Source organism: Rattus norvegicus, chromosome 1 (assembly GCF_036323735.1).
Source record: "Rattus norvegicus strain BN/NHsdMcwi chromosome 1, GRCr8, whole genome shotgun sequence".
NCBI lineage: Eukaryota > Metazoa > Chordata > Mammalia > Rodentia > Muridae > Rattus > Rattus norvegicus.
This window is the reverse complement of record NC_086019.1, coordinates 23,531,352-23,553,643: the sequence shown is the minus strand read 5'-3', so window position 1 is coordinate 23,553,643 and position 22,292 is coordinate 23,531,352. Positions and strand designations below refer to the sequence as shown.

The 22,292-nt window shown below is 41.0% G+C and overlaps 1 long non-coding RNA gene across 4 annotated transcripts in view; it reads right to left on the bottom strand.

Annotated features, from left to right (window-relative positions):
• Positions 1-22,292, bottom strand: part of LOC103690933 (uncharacterized) — a 58,194-nt gene that overhangs the window by 19,973 nt on the left and 15,929 nt on the right. The window contains exons 1-4 of one of the 4 annotated variants that reach the window (XR_010062819.1): positions 13,987-20,426; positions 12,288-12,386; positions 9,722-9,776; positions 2,560-2,712 (exon numbers count right to left, since the gene is read on the bottom strand). This is a non-coding gene — a long non-coding RNA (uncharacterized LOC103690933). The other 3 variants (XR_010062821.1, XR_589877.4, XR_010062820.1) reach the window with 3 other exon arrangements.

Below are 22,292 nucleotides of genomic sequence, written 5' to 3'. Positions count from 1 at the left end.
ACTAAGCCACTACCTAAAGACTATACATGGACTGACCCTGGACTCTGACCCCATAGGTAGCAATGAATATCCTAGTAAGAGCACCAGTGGAAGGGGAAGCCCTGGGTCCTGCTAAGACTGAACCCCCAGTGAACTAGTCTATGGGGGGAGGGCGGCAATGGGGGGAGGGTTGGGAGGGGAACACCCATAAGGAAGGGGAGGGGGGAGGGGGATGTTTGCCCGGAAACCGGGAAAGGGAATAACACTCGAAATGTATATAAGAAATACTCAAGTTAATAAAAAAAAAAAAAAGAAAAAAAATTTCCCAGAAAAAAAAAAAAAAGAGTTATTAAAACCATGTTAGATCTATAACAGATGCTGAGTTTCTCCAAACTTCAATTTCTTGGGCTATAAAACAAAGATACAGAATGCTGGCAGAACATAAAGCACAGACACGTGTAGGAATTAGTAAAAAAAAGAGTGTATTTAAAATACTTGTTTCTTGAACAACGACAGCTATGTGCTGGTGCTGGTGCGGTACTCTGTTATCAGTGGTAGTCGCTACCTCCCTCCTTGCTACGATCAAATACCCACAAAACAACTTAAGAAAGGCAGGGCTCTGTGGGGTCGCCATGTAAATTGGATGCCAGTCTCATCAAGGCACAGAAAGCATGGTGGCCGGAGCATGAAGTGACACTGTGACCTCATTCGGAAAGCAGGGAGGATGGCAATTGGGACTGGTCTACACAGCCTTGAAGCCCGGCTCTAGCAATGGACGTCCTCCAGTGAGACTCCACTTCCTAAGGGTTCCACACTCTCCAAACAGCACCACCAGATAGGACTGAGTGCTCACGCACATGAGCGTATGGGGTGGTTACACTAAAAAGCACACCACTGCAGTTATGGCTAAACTTGAAGTGGTTTTCGATGTCAAATGTAAGAGTGTAGGTGATGATGGCCTAGCATAAATGAAACTAACAAGTCTTATTTGTTGGGCCTTTAGTTGCTTCCTGGTGTCTTCCTAGAAAGTAGTCAAAACTGGGAAGGGAGCAGTAAGTAACCAAAGACAGTAAGGGATACACCAGCAGGTCAGGACACAAGGTTTTGGTAACAGATAGTTTGGGTTGGTGTTAATATATGAATTAGAATTATCTAGTCTATTCAGTGTGAATATCCACACTAAAATTCTAGGTGATACAAACTATTATGTAGGCTAGGAAATTGTATTTGTCGCATAGTATTATGATTCACAAGCATGAAAAAGACAACAAAACAAAACAAAATGTATGTTTTTTTTTCTCATAACTAGTTTTTGCTTTGTTCTACAATGTGCTTAGGAAATTAAATAGAAGTGTCAACAATGTTTTTATCATAAAATTTCTCACTGGGTTTTGTTGTTAAATAACTTTAGATTCTGTGTTATGGAAATTTTTTCCTGTAATTATTTTTGTAAAAGTAACCTGAAGTAATTGTCTTCTTGGAGGCTCACTGCCTCAGTCTGCTAACCTAAGCCTGGGCTTCCAGTCTCCCTACAATCTTACCTGGGCCTAGAACGTTTTCAGCCTCTGAGACTTGCTATAGAATAAGCTCACCCCTTCCTATTTCTTTTTGAACGCTGGCTGCCTGGTCAACTCAGGAGTTCCGGCTCAAACTCCTCCTCAAGCTGATTGATTCAACCTGGCTTCTCTCTCAGCCTCTGACCTTTTGCTCTGCTTGGCCTCAAACAATATGTTCTAATCACCTGGCCGGCTCTCACTCCATGGCTGGTTCTCTCCTCAGCCTGTCTCTGTACAGCTGTCCCAGTAAATCTGCCCCCTCCTCTGCCCCCTCCTTTGCACTGCTCTCTCTTAAACCACCTCTCTGTTCTCCTGAGAGTTTGACATGTGAAACCTCTCTCTGATTGGTCACCTTATCTGCCTCTCAATTAGACATCACTTTCAAATGTGGGTACTTCCTTCTACAAACTAACTTTACCTTCAGTGTTTTGGATTAAAGGTGTGTACTAAGAGTGTGTCTGAATTCCAGCCAAAGGGCTTAAAGGTGTGTGCTGGGGGCTGAGCCTCACCACAACTAAAACAGGTTTTTCCAGTAAACAGCACAAGTTCAGGGTTCACAGTATACAAATATCCTGTAATGTATTTTGGTAAAATAAAACAAAGAACTTTCTAATTCATTTTCCATTCAATGGATTTTCCTAATATATTACACAAATGTCATCTTCTATATATTTTACTAATATTGTACATTCTTCAAGGCATTTTTATGATAGATTACTTTTTAAATTACTTTTTTATTAAAAAGCCTATGTCTACACATAATTGCCTCTTTATAATAAATAATTGCTAAATCCGAAGGTTATTAGTATTTTGCCAAAACAGCCACCCAGAATTGTAATGAAAGGCCTACTCTGTTGTCCACCATAAAGTGTAAGGAGTGATTCAAACACTATACATGTGTCGGTTCCTTTTGGATACAGTAAAAACCATCTTAGGAATGTTTAGAGAAAGGAAATGTGATGAGAGTGGTAATGTCTAATGATTTCTAAGTTTCATGCCCACCACAATGATCGGCTGTACCTACCATTTCCAAAACTGTTAGTGTTGGAGTAGACGAAAAGCTAACCAAATCTCGAGTGCTTAGTTGAAAAGAAAACAGTACTGCAGAGGAATGAAGGACAGGAGTCGATGAGAAGCCATGGATGAGAGATGCAAATACAGTGAGGAATTCAGAAAACTAAAACAAACCAGAAGAAAGGGAGGTAACGTTAGAGGGATGTCTGACTACAGAATGTATCACAAATCTTCACTTGTCATCCTGAACTCAACAGTTACCTTGGCTCTCTACCATCTATTTCTATTAATATACAGCCAGAAATACCAAATTAACAAGTACAGTCAACCTTAATTACATCAAAGGAATGAATTTTTTTTAAACTTTTTTTATTTATTATATATAAGTACACTGTAGCTGTCTTCAGATACACCAGAAGAGGGCATCAGATCTCTTTATAGATGGTTGTGAGCCACCATGTGGTTGCTGGAAACTGAACTCATAACCTCTGGAAGAGCAGTTGGGTGCTCTTAACCGCTGAGCCATCTCTCCAGCCCCATGGAATGAATTTTTAAATGAAAATAATGACCACAGAACAAAATACTTCTCTAAGCCCTATCCAGTATCTATCATATAGTAGGTACTAAATAAACTGAGAGCAAGTCCTGGTTACTTTATGTCAACTTGGTGCAAGTTAAGGTCACTAAAGAACAAACCAGTTGAAAAAAAAAGCCTCCATAAGCCTATAGATAAATTTTCTTAATCAATGATTAATGTGGAAAAAGCTCAAAACACTGTGGGTAGTGTCATGTTCAGGAAGGTGGTTCTGGATTCTATAAAATGCAGGCCGAGCAAACCGTGAGGAGCAAGCCAATAAGCAGCACTCCTCTGTAGCCTCTGCACCAGGCTCTGTCTTCAGGTCCTACCCTGTTTGACTTACATTAGTGATAAACAATGACGTGGACCTGTAGAATAAACCCCTTCTCCTCGAAATGCTTTTGTCATGTGTTTCTTTACAGCAATAGTCACCCTGACTAAGACAGAGTGTGAGAAATACAATCTAGGAATTGCATTGCCTACTAAATGAATTTAAGGCTGCTGCAAGCATACTTATCAACAGAGAATAATCATCGTCATTACAGTTGAGAGCTACTAAAAGTCACAAACTGGAGACATAATTTAATAGGGGCAGTTAGTTGTTCTTGCAGAGGACCTGGGTCCCAGCACCCACATGGTGGTTCACAACCATCCATAACTCTAATTCTAGGAAACACATGACACACACGACATACACATGACATACGCATGAGCAAAACAATCATAAACATAAAATAAAATAAGCAATTCTTTTAAAAATTCAAGGACAAAAATTATATAAAATTATATAATGTTCCTTATCCTTACACACCAAAGCTAAGCAAAGGGACTGAGTAAATATCAATATTTATAAGTCAATTAATCTTGGAGAAAGATAGTAGCTTACCACAGAATTCAAATATTCAAATATTTATCTTTGATTATAAGAAATAATATGTGAGAGTTTGAATATGTAGATAGCATGAAACTAGAATGATTCTAAAAGTGTGTGGGTAATAAAATCAAGCGCTCCCACTTATTTAACTACAGCAGCAATATTGATTGAGCATTTCTATGACATTAACACCTCTAAAAACAAGTGGCTGAAAATACTAACTTGGAAAAAAATTATGTTATTTGCCCTCAATAAAGATTATTTCTGCGGAGTTTCAAGGGTGAAACTCAGACATAAAATGCTTGCCAGAATGTGTGCATTAAACCCTAAGTTTTATCTGTAGTAACACACACACTCACACACACACACACACACACACACACACACACAGAGAGAGAGAGAGAGAGAGAGAGAGAGAGAGAGAGAGAGAGAGAGAGAATGACTTTATTCTCCCTTCTGGTGATCATTTAAATAGGCAGTAAGGATTGACATTTTGTCTAAGTGAATTAATAATATATTAATTGACTTTGATTTGAAATGCTGGTTGAATTTGAATGGCATGAGAAATGGGCTAAAGCTTATATAAGAAGCACAAAGGGGGATGGGTGTAGTAGCACATACCTTGAATCCCAGGGCTGGGGAAGAACCTGGTCTATCTACGTGGTGAGTTCTAAGGTAGTTAGGGCTACATAGAGAGATCCAGACTCAAAACGAAGATGAAGAGGAGGAGGAGGACAAGAAGGGGGGAGGAAAGAGAAGGAAGAGCAGGAGAGGGAGGAGGAAGAGGAAAGGAGGAGGAGGACAAGGAGGGGAGGAGGAAGAGAAAGAAGGAAAAGAGAGGAGGAGGGGAGGAGGAGAGGGAGGAGGGGGAAGAGGGGGAAGAGGAGGAGACAATTTCATAGCAGTACCCCAAAACCACTTTTGCAAACAGTCATAGCTATTGGTAGAGGATGTGCTGAGTATGTCACCTGAGCTTTAAAAGTGATTATTCCCCAGTATGTTTAAGGAAGCATATATGTATCGATCAGTTTTGAAATGAGCTCTCTGGCACATTCAGAGAAACTTCATGGACATGGGACAGCAATCCCACCTCCCTAGAAAGAGGAAACCTCTGAATCTACAGGACAATGGGGACCAGCATGGGAAGGACCGGTTCCTGATCGACCTTTCAGCAGAAGATGCTCATCTCATATGTCACAGGAAGGCCTATATGACAGATGGCTTTAGCTCCCTCTCTTGGATTAAAACATTCAAATTCTGACAATTCCCACAAAATAAAAAGACTTCCTCAGGCATAAGATTCTGGGTTAGAAATGGAAATTTCTGACATAAGCAGAAATGTGCAGAGTTAGGTTTCTCACTATGTAATTGTACCCTAATTTTGGCAAGAAAAATAAGAATTTTCTTCTCCAAACTCATAATTTTTGTGGTAGCTGGTTGTCTCAATGTGACAGTCACTTGAAGAAATAAAAAGTTTCGGGGGGGGATTAAAACATCATTATAAAGGAGTAAGGATTGCCTGCCCTGGAATGAAGCCAAGAAGCTTTTAGTTCACTAACTAGCATTTTACCAGCTCATTTGCCAAAACGCTGGCATGAGAGCTCCCTGAGAACTGTCTTACGGTTCCAAAAATTTCAGTGAGGAAATGGCAAAAAGAATAAACAATCAGTTCCAGTGTGCACAGCGAATACGGCCTCCGCGTGATGGGCAATGTGCAGTGTTTATAGCTCAGAAGAACTAAAATCACTTCCCTGGCATTCCTTTTTCTTTTTAAGTATAAACTGACTGAAAAAAAAATTAAGTAGAAATTGATGATCTAGCAGCGTTTCTCTGGCTGCCATACAGTACGGGCAATGAGTTCTAGACTCCGATTTATTGGTTTGTCAGAAAGTTTGGTTATTTTCATCAATTTAGCTTTACATTTAACATTCCTCTGCTTAATTGAAACCATGTGGACACTTTCAGTTAGCATCCACATTCTTACAAAAGAAAAAAGGGGTACTTTGTTTCAACTTCTTCAGCACTTATCAGTAATTTGTATTCTTCTTGCAGTAACAATTAAATATCTAGTTCCGGCTCAATAGCCAGCACTTCCTAACCCCGATTATCAGTGGGCACAGCTGAGTCCTTACAAATTGTCAGCTGGCGAGAGAAAGAGCCTTCCTCAGAGTTTTCTTTTAACAATTGAAGAAACGATATTGTGGGAACTAATCCTAGGGTTTTATACGTGACCTTGAAAAGTATGACCATTCTAGAGACTGCACGTTCTTTCTTTATTTCTTGCCCTCTGAGATCCCGAGGTACAGAATCCACAGAGGAGAGCAGAGGAGCAAAGCAGACAAAGTAGCTACTCCTGTGCCTCACTCCTCCCCAGTTTCACTGAGGACTGTGGCTGTGGATGGCTTTATGGTGTGAGCTTTGTAACCAGAAGGATGTGTTCCATTCCAAATAAACCAAGGACGGACAGCAAGAGAGCTCGTCTAGCTACCATATGTCTGAGAATGGGCAACTAGAGAACAAAAACTGTGCCCTATGTTCTTTCCCTGTTTGAAAATACGCTGAAAGGAAAGTGGAAACAAAAAGGGACATCAAGATTCTTTGGATCAATAAAAATGACCCCTGACCAACAATGATGGTTAGGGCATCTCAGTTCCTTCCACAGTCGTGATAGAAGTCACATCACACAACACAAACAGTTTCTTGCTGGAGACAAATCACTCATTCCCAGGCAAGTATGTGCTCTTCTAGACAATGCTATGGCCACACTCCAGCCAATTCTGTGGCCACGGAGAGATAAAGACAGGTAAAGACAACTTTGTTTAACACTGCTCAGCCATAGCGTTTGCTTCTTCCTGGTTCTTGAAACCCTGGCTGAGGACTATCACTACACTGGCAAGGTCCTAGGCTACAACAGGGAAGCCACACCAGCCTTGGAGGAAGACGGGACAGGAACTTGATTGGATGGGTTGGCCCTGTGCAGATCAAGGAAGGGTTAAGCAGTGGGGAAGGGTCAGAAAGGAACCAAGGGCAAGAGGAAAAGTAGACGATGGACTGAAGAACTGTTTTCTCAAGAGGACCCACCTACCTTAGTTGACCTAATGCCTTGAAGAACCAGACATTGTCACCTGTCTGAGTACAATCCTACTGTGCTGTCCCTTCAGTGCCTGAGTGGCCATTCCCTCATTGTCCCAGTGGTAGAACGAAAAGGCACAGCTTACACTTCCTTTAGAACCGGAGCCACTCCCGACTCAGGTTACCTGTCTTCCACACCAGCGAGCCACTCTGAATTTTTCCCCTAACACTTCCCTGGCTTTATCCGTGCTGTCATATACATACTTTTTTTTCTCTTGTTCCATCCTACTTCCTGCTTAAAGGTGCTAGAATTTAAGCTGTTGGCTTAAAAGTTACTTCTTCAGGAGCATCTCCAGGACCCCCTAAATCAACTTCTCTGGAGGGAGACCTTCAGGTGCCTGAAATCATTCTTTGACTACTCTATACTAACTGAACCACGGTGTCTGGGTCTAGGTGCCCAGGAGACCACATGTTTAGCCGACATTTCATATATTCTGGGGCAAACAAATATTTTAGGACTGATTTAGACTAAAATCTGATAGATCAAATATCACAGTCACTAACCAATCTAAAGGGACCCAGCAATCCATCTGATTAGACCAGATGGCATGCCCGACGGAAATGGATCCTGGCTGTCAGTCTCTGGTGTGTTGTAACTGCCCTGTGCTGTGTTGCATCTGTGCCTTGTACTTCCTCTGGGCTATACACTTCTTTATCTAATGTTTATTGGATATTTCTTTTCTGGCAAGTAGTGCTCTAAACACTTTTCTTACATCACCCAATTAACTTGCAAGACAATCTCATTTGGTAGCATTATTTTCATTCTATAGATAGAAAGAAAAAGTATGGGTGGTGGTGGTGCACAACTTTAATCCCAGCACTTAGGAGGCAGAGGCAGGCAGATCTCTGAGTTCGAAGCCAGCCTGGTCTTCAGAGTGAGTTCCAGGACAGCCGGGGCCACACAGAGAAACCCTGTGCCAAAAAACAAAAATGAACATATAAACAAAAGTAACATAGAGATATTAAATCATTTGTTCAGGTCAAATACCAGTGTGTACACTAGAGTCTAGAGCCCTACGTTTCCTTTAGCATAGTATGCCTGAGGTTCCAGATATTAGCCTGGCTGTCAGGATTTTCCTCTTCACGGTGATCCCTGTGGGGTCAATCAACACTTGGAGAATGAAGGAGATCACACTAACTCAGTTTAGGACCAAGAAGAGGAGTTGGAGACTGATTTCTTTCACCATGTCCTAGGGAACTGAAGCTATCTTTTAAGGACGTTTAACTTCACAGAGCTTGTGGTGTGATAAGAACTGAGGTGTAGGTCACTTCACTGTATACACCTAAAGAGTACCCACTACAGAATTTGCCTTTCTGTTCCAAGTATTTTTATCCACAGTGATGAAAATGAAGCTGACATGTGTGTTCTTGGCCAGTAAAATCATACTAGAAAGGTTAGAAGCAACAGTGGTAACTGACTCCATAGCCTGTGGAATTAATTTCTTAGAAAAACATTTCCAAAAAAAAACCTTTTCCAGAATGCCAGTTAGTGAAGTGGGTTATAGCCCACAGCCTCAGTAGAAAAATGAATTGTATGTCACAGCCCGCCACCCAAGAACAAGACACTCAACCTCTCTCACCACAATGTTGAGTTGGTTTCCCAGCATGGAGCACTGTGAAGGACTCTTACAATAGCCATGGCCCTCCGTAGTCACCATCCCATCTTGAACTTTTCGTAGTAGCTGCAACACAGCTCCCCCACTTATCTGTCCTCCCTTCTTGGTCAGCCCCCACACACACATCTTCACTACTCTTGGCTAAAGTGTGTCTCTAGTAAATAAACAGTCTGTCTCTTTATGCCTCAGAGTCAAGCTAGCAGAGGACAGATCAAAGTAGAGTTGACGTGAGAAAAGCTTACATAGTCTTCCGTATATGTGGAAGTCCCCTTGAGGAAATGGACCCAAGCAGATAGCAAAACCCTAACTGATTAGACAAGATTAAACAAGGACAAGCCATTGAAATAAAGTACCTACAATATAGGAGATGATTCGTGGAAAATAAGAGGCTTGGCTTGGCTTTGCTTTGCTTTGCTTTGGTTTTATGATTCGGGGTCTCTCCACATAACCCTGGCTGTCCTAGAACTCACTATATAGACCAGGTTGGCCTGAGTTCACGTAGATCTACCCGAAGCTTCCTCCCAAGTGCAGGGATGAAAGGGGGCTTACTGAGCTCCCAAAGGACCTTTTAAGGGGAAGTCAGAGTTCCCTTCTTGAATCTAATGTTTTTCTAGTACCTTAGTTAAATGAGTACTTATGCTGTAGCCTAGCACGGGGGTATAAGCCTTTAATCCTAGCACACTGGAGGAAGAAGTAGACAGATCTCTGAGGGTTCAAGGCCTGCCTAGTCTATATACTGAGTTAAAAGGCACTCAGGCCTATATAAGAAAATCACTGTCTCTGTCTTGGTCTCTGACTCTGCCTCTGTCCCTGTTTCTCTGTCTGTCTCTCTCTCCCCTCCCCACATGCCCTCTCTCTCGATGTTTGTAAGGGGAGATGTGCCAGTGCTATCTGTGTTGGGTGTGACATATCTTTTCTCTTTTACCTCTTTCCTAAGGATGTTGTACTTTAGGGAGCTAAGGAGGCAACTCACCTGTAAAGCACTTGCCAGCCTAGCATGGACACAGCTCTGCATTCAATTCACAGCACTGAAGAAAAACAAAAGCAAAGTAAGTTCCCTCAATGTAAGTTTATACCTGTCAAATTGACTTTCAAAGTCATATACAGTTTGTCGTCTCCTGTTCCCACTTATCTAAATCTACTTCCCAAGATGTTCTAACATAAACTGTAGTTCTTCACCATCTCCCTGACATCAGGACGCATGCTTGTTTCTCTCTGAAATCCTAGCTAGTGACACCTTCTCTGTGTAGGCTCCGTGGCAGCTCGAATTCACGTAGTGTTGTCTCTTCTCTGAACTCCTCGAACTCGCATCCTTGGAAGCAATTATGTGGGTATTTTGATGCTCCACAAGGATGTGTAGGTGAGCTGCCCACACTGAACACCTAGCACACAGTTTGGTGCTGTTCAAAGGCTACTATGTGGGGTGGGTGGATATAAGCTGTAATGGGCCTAAAGTCTTCCTTTGGCATATCAAAATCTGAAAAGTGTGTATGTGTGTGTATGTATGTGTGTATGTATGTGTTTTTGTGTGTATGTGTATGTATGTGTGTATGTGTATGTATGTGTGTATGTATATATGTGTGTGTACATCTATGTATGTGTATGTGTATGTGTGTATGTATATGTATGTGTATGTATGTGTATGTATATATGTGTGTGTACGTATATGTGCGTGTATGTATATGTATGTATGTGTGTATGTGTATGTATGTGTGTATGTATATATGTGTGTGTACGTATATGTGCGTGTATGTATATGTATGTATGTATGTATGTGTATGTATGTGTGTATGTATATATGTGTGTGTATGTATATGTGCGTGTATGTATATGTATGTATGTGTGTATGTGTATGTATGTGTGTGTGTATATATTTGTGTGTATGTATATGTGCATGTATGTGTATGTATGTGTGTATATATGTATGTATGTGTGTATATGTATGTACATATATGTGTGTATGTGTGTGTATGTATGTGTGTGTATGTGTATGTGTGTATGTGTATGTGTGTGTATGTGTGTGTGAATATATGTGTGTATGTATGTGTGTATATGTGTGTGTATGTATGCGTGTATGTATATATATGTGTGTATGTGTGTGTGTATGTATGCGTGCGTGTGTGTGTGTGTGTGTGTTTTCCATGGGAATCATCATCTTAGAGCTCATCTCAAAGAAAAGTCTAGAAAGTGGCTCACAGACTAATGCTAAGGTCAATCTCTGAGGTTCTAGGACTGGAACATGCTCCCTGCAGACCAGAATCAACTGTTTTTGATGTACTTCCTCCCACCTACCCCATTCCATCCAAGCATCCAACAGTGACTATGTTCCTGAGTTGCAAAGCGTTGTGGTCATACCCCATCATAAGTTTTGCCGATTTCCAAAAAAAAAACAACAAAAAAACAAAAAACAAACAAAACAACCCAACATATTAGAAGTATCCCACTCTATTCCTGAGCCTGGCTGTGCACGTCAAACCTAAACCTAGCCAGCTCCTATTCTATTCATGTCTACTGTCCTCCAGGTCTGTTATCCTGATCCTACATTTATCATATCTCTTCTGTAATTGTCTGTCTTCCAGAATAAAGAAGCAAGGAGAGGTAGGGGACTTGGGGAAATAAAAGTTAGGATTCACTTTTGCTATCAGTGTGACTTGGGGCCTCCTGACTCCTGGCTCACAAATGTCACCATTAGCTCTGACCACACTTTGGTGCATCTGCCCTCTAAAACTAAATGATTCTGTACTAGAACGGACCCGAGTGATCATAAGGGAAATTATGAATAAATGAAATGAGTATATTAATCAGATAAGCAAATTGTGATGGTTTGTATATGCTTGGCCCAGGGAGTGGTACTATTAGTGGATGTGGCCTTGTTGGAATAGGTGTGTCACTGTGGGTTTGGGCTTAAGACCCCCATCCTAGCTGCCTGGAAGTCAGTCTTCCACTAGAAGTCTTCAAATGAAGATGTAGAACTCTCAGCTCTGCCTGCACCATGCCTGCCTGGACTCTGCCATGCCCCTGCCTTGATGATAATGACTGAACTTCTGAACATGTAAGCCAGACTCAATTAAATGTTGTCCTTATTAGAGTTGCCTTGGTCATGGTGTCTATTCACAGCAGTAAAACCCTAACTACGACACAAATATAAAGATGGATTGCCTCAGTTTCAGAGCTAGGAAGGGCAAACCTCAAATAAACAATCAATATCCCAATAGGATGAGAACTAAGGGATGACTCAATCTGCAATGTGTCTGCCGAGGACCTAAGCTTGGATCCTAAGAGCCCACACAGGAAGCCAGCTGGTGACACATGCTTGTAACCTCAGCACATGGCATGGATGGAAACAGGAGCTTCACCAATTTAATAAGCTTCTGGCTCATTGAAAGACCCTCAAAAACTAGAGATAGAGAACAAAAGAGAAAATGTGTAAATGTCAACCTCAGGCTCCCCATGCATACACACACACACACACACACACACACACACACACACACACCTACACTAATGAATATGTACATAACACAAAATACACAACATACATGCCAAGTCGTCATTGTTGTCGTCATCATCATCATCGTCATGGTCATCGTCATCACCATCGTCATCCAATCAGATGTAAAAACAGGGAAAGCCTGTAACTAGTATAGTAACAATAAGGAAAGGTTCATGTAAATGGCTATGAGTTATTTTAATCTGATTCTAAATACACATTTTCAACACAATCTGTTTCACTATTTCAATCAATATTTTTTCATAAATAAAGTAAAACTTAACTAAAATTGAACCATTTGAATTCCCACAACATTTTTACTCCTGATTTAATTTTTTTAAATTCATTCGGTTATCCAGTAAACAAATTTTTAAAAATGAAAACTCATTGATAGGACGGTCAACAGAATTACAAACAAGCCAAGCATGATGGTACATGGCTAGAATCTCAGCAGCTGAGAGGCTGAGGCAGGCTGGCCCTGTTTTAACCTCCTGCTCCCTAAAGGGAGAAAGACTCCCAAAAGCCACTTTAGCTCTCTGATGACTGCCCTCTCCTACTCGTGGCATCCAGGAGAGGCATCTAAATGTATTCCTAAACTTTGCTATGTGGTTACCCCTTTCCAAAAGACAATTCTATCTCATAGATACATTTATTACAGAAATGACTTTTTAAAGGCAAATTATTATAATGAAAAGCATATATACACTAAAGCATATGCAACTCAAGTTTCACTGAGCTGGGGCAGTGCTGACATTGACAAACCACTCAGACCTTGCCCTTTCCCTTCACAAGGTCATGAGGCAAGGTCAGTGCACTCCAGTCTGTATGTGCAGGGGGACACACTGGAGGACTCTTGTAATCTGTAAATAATTACACCCTTCCAAACAAAAACTTCACATGTATTAAAGCCTTGATTTCCCAATGTCTTTCCATTTACATTTTTACTGTAAGTGTGAAACCTGGGCAGTTTATCATTGTCGATGGGTTTTCCCGAGAGAGTAATCTTTACAGAAAATAAGATCACACATTTCTGTTGGTAACTTGGCTCAATTATCAAAATCTCAGATGAATTGGAATTTCCGACTTATCTACATTAAAAATAGATGTAATTATAACATTTTGTCATATAATAATACAAGACGGAGAGATGAAGCCGAAATAAAAGTCAGAGCTTATGAAGTACAAAATAAATTTTAGTTATGAGCAACTCAGTATAAATTATTCCACAGCTAGTGATGATTCTTAAGACACCAATTCCTCTGAAACATTATTTTCTGCACTTATGTTTTTGGCTACCTTACTCTTTTTAGTCAGATGTTAATTGTAACACTTAAAAGTTAACATGTAACACATTTAAAAGTTTATTCACTAGCATAAAAACATGACTCCCTCTGGGAATTTTAGCATGACTGTCTTGTAGTCTTGTATACATTGATATTTCATAAGGGTTCTACTCAGGAATGAGGTGGAGAGACAAATCTGCTGACTGACCAAGTTCATAAAACAATGTAACAAGCAATTGGGCACTTAAATAAAACAGTGTAGCAATGCAGCACTAAGACCAGAAAAGTAAAATGTTCAGGTTGTTGGTTCCTTTCAAAGAGACCAGACCCAACCACTTTAGAAATCCCAATCATGAGAAAAAAGTATGAGTGTAGCTGAGGAAAGTGGAAGAGTAGAAAAGAAAGCTGACACAGACAGAGACAGCCAGTCCAGTCCCCAGCCTTGCTTGGCACTGGTTTACGTACCAGAATTTTGGGGAAGGAGAGAGGGCAGGAGCTGGAGGAAGCATTGCTTGTGGTATAATGATTTTCCTGTGGTTTTCCCCCCTTTAATCCTGGGGTGTTGAAAGCACAGCTTTGTCACAGATGGTCTGACCTCTGGTCAACATTGTAAATCACCCTCCTAACTCAGTACGATGAAGGTCTGCAGTGAAGATCTGTAATCAACCCTGTAGCCCGTCCCAACCACACCCATTTCAGGAGAAGAAATAAACCATTCCAGTATCTTTATGGTCAAGCCTACAAAAGAAGCTCCAAGATGAGCTTTTCTTCCCTTGGAAAACTTTACACATGAAAATGCTACTTGAAGACATTATTTGTTAACTCTTAAACATAAATCTCCATTGGCAGCTTTTAAACTGATTAACATGGGAAGAAAACAATGGCAATATTGATAACGAGGGAGGTGACACTGAACACTTCAAGATTTAAAACCATAGGGATTCTGCTGTTAAATTTTGAACTAATATGAGAGTTTGGGCAGGTATCTCAAGTTAGTCTTAGCATGACTTTTTTTTTTTTACTTTTTTTTCGGAGCTGGGGACCGAACCCAGGGCCTTGCGCTTGCTAGGCAAGCGCTCTACCACTGAGCTAAATCCCCAACCCTTAGCATGACTTTTGCACCATTCTGCCAGCTGTTAGTAAACCGCCTGGCTCACACATTTTACTTGTATAAGATATAAAACCAAAATGTGAAAAGTTCAGAAAAGCTTAAATAGGGGCCTGGAACCTGTCAGAAACAACAGCTCTTCAGAAGAATAAGGAAACAACATACATCATAGGAAATGCGAAATGACAGCAAGGCTTCGAAATTCCAAAACCTTGTTGTTCTATGTTGACAAGGATACTGATAGGTTTTTTACAATGATCTGGGTGGCATACTTTTAATGTAACAGTAAAATAACACAGTATTTAATGGCAGACTGTTTGGGTCAACCATCATGAACGTAAGGTTTGAGACAGGCAGTGGTGGCCCTTGCCTTTAATCCCAGCCCTAGGGGAGGCAGAAGCAGGTGAATCTCTGAGATCGAGGCCAGTCTGGCCTACAGAGTGAGTTCCAGGGCAGAGAAACCCTGTCTGGAAAAACCAACACCCCCCCCCCGTGAGAGAGAGAGGGGGAGAGAGAGAGAGAGAGAGAGAGAGAGAGAGAGAGAGAGAGCATGAAAGGCTGTAGAGATCACAGCATCACAGTTAGGAGCACAGTATCTTCTTGCAGAGGACCGACATTCAATCCCCAACACCCACATCATAGCTCACGTTGATCCACAGCTGCAGTCCTAGGGAATCCAACACTCTCTTCTGGCCTGTGCAGACAATAGGCATGCACATGGTGCACAAACATACATGCAGGCAAATTAATAAACACTAAAAAAAAATAGGAAAGAATAAGGGCACAGGAGGAGTGATAATTCCTCTTCTGCTAGGCCAGGACAAAAGCAGCTTAGAGAAGAAAGGGTTCCTTTGGCTTATGGCTCCAGAGGAAGGAGTCCAGCACAGTGGAAAGCTGTAGCAGTGAGCAACAGGAGTGGAAAGCTGAGAGACTACACCTTCAAAGGAAACGTGAAGCCCAGAGAAAGCTAGCTGAAAGTACGGTGACATGACAAAAATCTCTTCTTCCAGCAAGGCCACACCTAAACCTCCCTAAACAGCACCACCAACTAGGGACCGAGTGTTCCAGTAGCTGAGGCTATGAGGACACCTGTCATTCAAACTCCCACAGACAGCAAAAGTTCTCAATGTCATCAAATAATATCTTGCACCCACAGCATAGCTACTGCCATCTTGTAATACTTTCCCGTCTGCTGTACCCACCAATGTATTTTAAGCTTGCCTTGATTTATGTCTTTGTCTTGTAAAACTATAAAAAGAACTTCATGAAACTGAAAAAAAAAAAGTTCTCGTGCAAGACTAAAGGCCTGAGAATACCAATGACCCAAATCAAAAGTCATCATGCAGCAAGACAGGCCTCAGCTCATCATCTAGTCTTCTTACGCATTGGAAGAGACCCTCACTGAGGGGTAAGCTGTTGCAGCCAGTCCATTTCAAATGTCAGTTTCATCCAGTAGCACCCTCATAGATGCAGCCAGAATACTGTTTAATCAAGTGTCTGGGAAGCTCATACTTCGGTCAATCTGACACAACCGCAGTGCTGTTTCTGCTCTTGAGACAACACTTAGGGACGACCGCTGGTCTCCTCCACAATTTTACACACACTTTACAAGGTAAATGTGAGCTATTACTCAAGTTTTAACACTCCTCTCCTCTATATATCATTTAAATTTTCCCATCTGTAAAGACATGTTGATGTTCCCGTCCACCTTGGTATTCACTTAACTTCAAATAAAACTGCAGAAAGACAAAAGAAGGATTCCCTAGTGTAATGCTCACAATCATACTAATGTGACACTCACAGACACACTAATGTGACACTCAAAATCATACTGATGTGACATTCACATTCACAGTCATACTAATGTGACACAACCATAAAGTTATCGTTCTTTTCAATTAGATAAAGCATGCTTAATGTTCTCTCACACTGAGGAAGAGCCTCAGAGAAGAGAATGTCGGTCTTCCTGCTTCCTTTGGACTTACATCAGCTACTTAGTCTCTGGCAGGCAGAAATCCTTAATTGCGTATGAATGGACAAAGACACCCTAAGTCTAAGTCAATTTAAGGTTCCAACAAAGTCACTTACTTCCCTGAAAGCAAATCCTTATACAGAAAAAGTTCACAGGGTAATTTTCAATGGCTCTTGCCAGTGCCAGATAGAAACAGCCTGCTTTTTATGCTCAGATCAAAATTATTATTAGAAAAAAAATGTTTCAAGCATGATCTATTTTAAAAGTACGTTCTCTGAAAACCTATAACCATCAAATAAACAAAATGGCTTCTTGATGAATAATTACACTTCAAAGAAAGTTAAATGCCATTATTCACTGGCGAAAGACAAGAAAATGGGTGCAAAATGCTGGCAGTTCTTTGTGGTTCAGTGGGGAACTTCTAAGAAAAACACTTTATTGCCAATGACACCCAGGCAAAGCTACCACCAATCCTTCCTGTGGGAGCAAAGCCATGGAGTTACAGATAGCCTGCAGCGGTATTCTAGGCAATTAATCCATGGTAATTATTTATAACATAGCACATGTGGGTGTGACAAGCCATATGGAAGGCCCCCAGAGTGCACATCTGGGTTACCCGATGCCCTTCTGGAAATGAACAATGGATTCTTGAAGACCAAAATAGTCATAGTTGGGGGTGGGGTGTGCAGAAGATGGAAAGGAAAGATTAGAAGGTTGACAGCGTTTTTTTTTTCCTACACTTGAAGCCAATTTATTTTTCTTTGAGGTAGAAGTATTCTGCCTTAAGGCTGGAGTAAAACGGTCGTGCCAGGAAACCACATTCATCACACCAAGGAAAAGACCACAAAGGAGGCAGCATGACAAATATCTTCTTTAGAACCCAGGACACAGTGTTCAGAAACAACAGCAAGAATTTATTTATCTCTCAGAAGCCTGGTATTTAGAGTATCAAAGTTTTCTCCCCAACACCCCCTCTATCCATTGTTTACATTAACTCTATTAATTACATGGTGCCTCATCCTATTCAAAAGAGGCTGATAGAGTTGTTCACGGACCTAGGACACACACAAGTTATCAGTTATGATGACTCTTGCCTCACATGGCCTGCAGCCTTGACCTAGTCCCATAGATCATTTCAGGCCAGCAGAGATCAGCAGGAAGGGGTGAGGTAAACTCAGTCTGGCTCAAGGTTAGGTTTAGAGGCTAATGGCTGACCCTGGATTCTAGAATCAGACTGACTTGCCTTCAAATTTCATCTCCAAAGATAAAGTCATGTGACCTTCAGTGACTTAACCTCTGGAAACCACATGTAAAATGAAGCTAATTATAGACTATTCCTCAAAGGATATTTGTGAGGTGAATGTGAGACTATATTAAAGTAGTGTGCTACATAGTAAGTGCTCCAGAGGTGGGAGTTATGATTACTGTAGTTCATTTTTGTAATCAACCATTCCAAAGTGACTTGTCAAATTAATTTGACTGATTTGTCAAAATAATTTGCTTTCTACCCATTCTTTGTGTTAAACATTTGGACTGACATCTAGAGTCTTCTAAAATTTGGGGTTTTCAATCTATAGGTTTCAACCCCTATGGGGATCACATATCAGATATCCTGCACATCAGATATTTACATCATGAATTATAAACAGTAAAAAAAATTATAGTTATGAAGCATCGACAAAATAATTTATGGTTGGCGGTCACGATACCATGAGGAACTGTATTAAAAAGTCACAACATTAGAAAGGTCGAGAAATCACTGTTCTAAATGATCTCAAAAGACTGAATTTTAGAAGACTTGCTGAGGCTTTTTTGGTGTGGGAGATGTTTTGCTTTTGAAACAGTATCACATGTAGATCAGGCTGGCTTCGAACTCATGGCTTCGATCTGCCTGTCTCTGATGTCTGAATGCTGAGATTAAAGTCTTCTCTTGAGTTTTATGCCTAACTAATAACTTTATTCACTAACTCATTTGTGGTCACGGTAATTACCATCAAACTTTAAATTAATTTATAATTTACAATTTAAATTAATATTTCATAATAATTTAATAAATAATATATACTTTTATAAAATGACAGAGGCTGAAGTGACCTCTATGAAGCCTGAATCAAATGCTTTAAAAAGACAACACAAAAGCAATTTCTGACAAGCTAGGGGGAAATTACAGTCCTCTAAGAATTACTATACTTAGATTGCCTCTCAGGCTCTTTAATCATGCCCTATTTCAAAGACATTTTGAATAGAAAATGTGAAGGGTGTGTCTCAGACATTGCTTATGAAAACAAGATACTATAGACCTCACCAGCAGAAAACCTGGCCTCACATCAACAGGTCAATCATGGGCTCTCTGTACTCATGTTGAAGTTGAAAGAAAGATACTTCACAGATGCTTATGTATTTCCATCCCAGCCTTCAAGTGGACCATGGCAATACCATCTGAATCAGACAGCAGTCTGTTGACATCAGCAATCCCCATAAGTCAGTATACCCCCTCCTTAGAAGGGTTCTAGACTTAAAGAAGAGAATGTTGGCCAATGGACATGTTTTTACTTAGGGAAAATAAATGAGAGATCTCTTGTACACTACAGTGAAAGTAAACAATATACTCTATACTACAAAATCTTTGAGAGTTGATTTTAGGTGTTCTCACAACAACAACTACAACACAAAGGCATATAAAGCAATATATAATTAGCATTCACTATGTGTTCTTGCACAAAAAATGTATATAAGCGAATACAGAAATGAATTAGCTTTTCCTAGCCATTCTGCCCTTTTAAACTTATATTAAGACATATGTAATCCAAATTTTGCTTACCCAATAAAAAATCTAAGAGTTTGAAACTTTTTTAATAAATATCACTAGGCCAGTGGGTGGAATGCCTCAATGGCAGGAAGGTGAAGAAGCACGCATATAAAAATACATGTAAGTAGGAAAGAGAAGTAACTTGCTTTATCCCGCAGAGAACACTTCCCTTTTGTGATTTTCCTGCTACTATCTTTAGCCACAACAAGAAACAAGCAGGATCTCAGCAAAACATTGCTGTGGGATAGCAAAACCATAAAGGGCGGGTAGAGTGGGAATTCTCACAAGCTGCATGGATAGCTGACACCACACACGTCCCAGAGCTTCACAAGGCTTCGATACCTAAGCCTCATGCCCAGCAGTCTGATTTGGTAGGTCTGGGATAGGGCCCAGGAAGCAGATAAAAAAGCATTGTTGGATGTATCTGAAAAATAGCTAGGTTGGGAGAGTGCGGTGTGTACTGAGAAGCCCTGCCTAACCAAAGGTGATGTGAGGTCCAAGTGGACAACACAGTTTCAGCAGTCCTTGCTGGCTTTGTTTTCTTTTCTTTCTTTTCCTTTCTTTTTTAACCCTGCCTATCCTGGAAATTGATCTGTAGACCAGGTTGGCCTCAAACTCAGAGATCTGCCTGCCTCTGCCTCCTGAGCGCCACCACGCCTAGAAGTAACCTCATTCTTTAAAAAGAAAATTTTTTTTCTACTTTTTATTGAACATAGACTTTTTTCCATACAATATATTCTGATTCTCTTCCCCTTCCACATCTGTTCCCAGATCCTTCTCTTGTCCACTCAGACCCAAATCCCAAAGAATAAATGTAATAGTATTTTAACTTTCTTCTTTCTTTTTTGGGGGGTAGAAGGGACAGGTTTATTCCCCAAAGAGATCGTGATTTATTCCTGAACTTTGTCTTTATTGTTTAGATTGGGTGGGAATCATTACTTTAATTTTTTTTGGTAATTTTGTTTATTTACATTTCAAATGTTATCCCTCTTCCCAGTTTCCCCTCTGAACCACCCACCATTGCACCCCCTTCCCCTGCATCCATGAGGGTGCTCCCCCACCCACCCACTCCTGTCCTGCCACCCTAGCATTCCTCTACTCAGAGCATCAAGCCTTCACAGGACCAAGAGCCTCCCTTCCCATTGATGCCAGGCAATGCCATCCTCTGCTACATATGTGGCTGGAGAGATGTGTCACTCCATGTGTACTCTTTGATTGGTGGTTTAGTCCCTGGGAGCTCTGGGGAATCTGGTTGGTTGATATTGTTCTTCCTATGGGGTTCCAAACCCCTTCAGCTCCTTGACTTCTTCCCCAAACTCCTCCATTGGGGTCCCTGTGCTCAATTTGATGGTTGGCTGCAAGCATCCACATCTGTATCAGTAAGGCTCTGACAGAGCCTCTCAGGACACATCCTTACCAGGGTCCTGTCACCCTATTTTGTTAAGGGCGGGTGGTCCCATTCCTCATCCGTGGGCCAGGCCCAACCTCTGGATATGAGCTCTACATGTTCTCCCTCCCCTTTGTTGGGCATGTCAGCAAATGTCATCCCAGTTGGCTCCTGAGAGTTTCTTGTTTTTCTGGCATCTGGGACTTTCTAGGGGCTATCCCCAGTTCCCCGAATTGCTACATACCTCTGTTCAGTTTCCTGACCCTCTGTACATCTTGCCAGTCTCCTGCCATACCTAATCATGTCCTCCTTTTTGATTCTCCCCCTCCTGCAGTCCTCCCAAGTTCTTCCCACCCTCAACCTCCCATGATTATTTTGTTCCCCTTCTAAGTAGGACTGAGGCACCCACACTTTGGTCTTCCTTTTTCTTGACCTTCATATGGTCTACAAGTTGTATCATAGGTATTCTGAGCTTTTGTCCTAGTATCCACTTATCAGTGATGCACTCAATGTGTGTTCTTTTGTAACCGGGTTACCTCACTCAGGATGATATTTTTTAGTTCCATCCATTTTCCTGTGAATCTCATGAAGTCATTGTTTTTGATAGCTGTGTAGTACTCCATTGCATAAATGTACCACATTTTCTGTATCCATTCCTCTGTTGAGGGGCACCTGGGTTCTTTCCAGCTTCTGGCTATTATAAATAAGGATGCAGTGAACATAGTTATATATTGGAGCATCTTTGGGTATATATCCAGGAGTGGTATAGCTGGGCTCTCAGGTAGTACTATGTCCAATTTTCTGAGGAACCTCCAGACTGATTTCCAGAGTAGTTGTACCAGCTTGCAATCCCACCGACAATGGAGGAGTGTTCCTCTTTCTCCATATCCTTTCCAGCATCTATAGTCACTTGAGCTGTTGATCTTAGCCATTCTGACTGGTGTGAGGTGGAATCTCAGGGTCATTTTGATTTGCATTTCCTTAAGTGCTTCCCAGCCATGCAAGATTCCTCAGTTAAGAATGCTGTTTACCCGGCCAGCTTGGGGCATTCTACAGAGCAGGCCAATGATGATCCTGAATGAGGAACTGAACTGGTATATAGAAACCAAATTTCTGTGTTTTCCCTAGATCAAAAAGACATCTAGACAAACTGGTGTGGCTGTGCCTAACAGAAAAATTATTATTCCTCTTTGAAAATAAAGAAAATAAGAGAAAAAAAAAAGAATGCTGTTTACTCTGCACCCAATTTTTAATAGGGTTGTTTGATTCTCTGGCATCTAATTTCTTGAGTTCTTTGTATATTTTGGATAGTAGCCCTCTATCGGATGTAGGATTAGGAAAGAACTTTCCCAATCTGTGGCTTGTCATTTTGTCCTATTGACAGTGCCCTCTGCTTTATAGAAGCTTTTCAATTTTATGAGGTCCCATTTGTCAATTGTTAAGCTTAAAGCATAAGCCATTGGTGTTGTTCAGGAAATTTTCCCCTGTGCCAATG